Genomic DNA, 1,483 nt, shown 5'->3' with positions numbered 1-1,483 from the left:
TCATGGTTGTACGGCAGTGAAGCATCGGTGTTGAACACTGATATCATGCTGTCGATGATGATGATGATGATGATGATGATGATGATGATGATGATGATGAACGGGGCCCAAAAGGTAGATCCCATCTTCGCTTGATAGTTTACCAATACATTGGTTTCTGTATGAAAACTTACGTAAGTAGTAAAACCGCATTTCATTGTGACTGAATGAAAAGCTGTTCACAAGAGATAGAGGCAATAACGGTACGAGTTCCATATCCTAACGCTACGTCCTCTCAAACTTCTGTGCCAATGAATTCAAACAGGTTGTGAGTATGCAGTGAGCACCTCCTTATCCTCGAGTAATTTTGTCTCGAGTTTTGTGCAGTGCTGTCTGTGATGGAGTCTATCATCCAGCATATTTCACTCTACACTTTAGTACCTGTGCACCATAAGAAAAGATTAAAAATCTGGCACCTTTACATATCGGTTGCAAATTTCGAAGCGTCGCATAACAAAAATCAACCTTTTGAATAAAGTCTGCGTAGCAACTGAGTGGGATGACTGCAACTGGCGAGTGCATATTGCCCGGTTATGAAAACCCTGGTCATAAAAGACGTAGAAGATTAAAGGATTAATCGGCGAACATATCAACCGTACCAAGAATTTCCTCAGTAGCAGCCCCATTCTCCACTTGTGAAATGTGTACTCATTTTTGTCTGGCTATCTCCAGTTAGCCTACTTTACCACAAATTGAAACCAAAGTTTGACATGCTCAACTATGTGTTTCAGAAAATGAAAACAAGTCTGCATACTTAAATTCGAATGAAGGCTGAAGAGTGTCCTCCAAATTTTCCTTAAAGTTTTTTTTGTTCTTAGGCTTCTGCATACTTAAATTCGAATGAAGGCTGAAGAGTGTCCTCCAAATTTTCCTTAAAGTTTTTTTTTGTTTCTTAGGCTTTCACAGCGTTTATCGCTAGCAATTTTGGACACTTTTTGTGCAAACTTCCTTAATGCTTCACAGTTTTCTTGTAAAGAGCGAGCAGTTCCATCTAATTTATTCATTATTTTGGAGGTGATGAGCATGCAGATTCTGTTGTGATACGGTTCATCTACAAGATTTATTGACTAAATTGATGCCTTCAATGGCAACCGCTGCGACGACTGATGAGCAAATGTTCTAAATGGTATAACTCCACTAATCACTGGACAGTATGTTGATGAATCTGTTCACCGAAGAATTGGCCATACACTAGGATCAGCCTTCAATTGCTGCGAAGGTAGTTTTGGAGTTGCTTTACTCGACAGCGGTCCGTATAGCCACATGAAGAGTTTGAGGCAGAGCCAGTAAAGTAAAACATATCTGAAGAATTTCCCTTATGTCTGTTTTTGACAAAAAAGGGACCATCAATATAGAAAATCGGAATACACCGGCATTGAAGCAGCATCTATTTGGCCGGTATGCAATGTGGATTTTCGGTTAGCTGTTTGTCAAGATCTTTAAT

This window comes from Opisthorchis viverrini, assembly GCF_000715545.1.
Source record: "Opisthorchis viverrini unplaced genomic scaffold opera_v5_191, whole genome shotgun sequence".
Lineage (NCBI taxonomy): Eukaryota > Metazoa > Platyhelminthes > Trematoda > Opisthorchiida > Opisthorchiidae > Opisthorchis > Opisthorchis viverrini.
The sequence above is the reverse complement of the archived record's forward strand: the minus strand, read 5'-3'. Positions refer to the sequence as shown.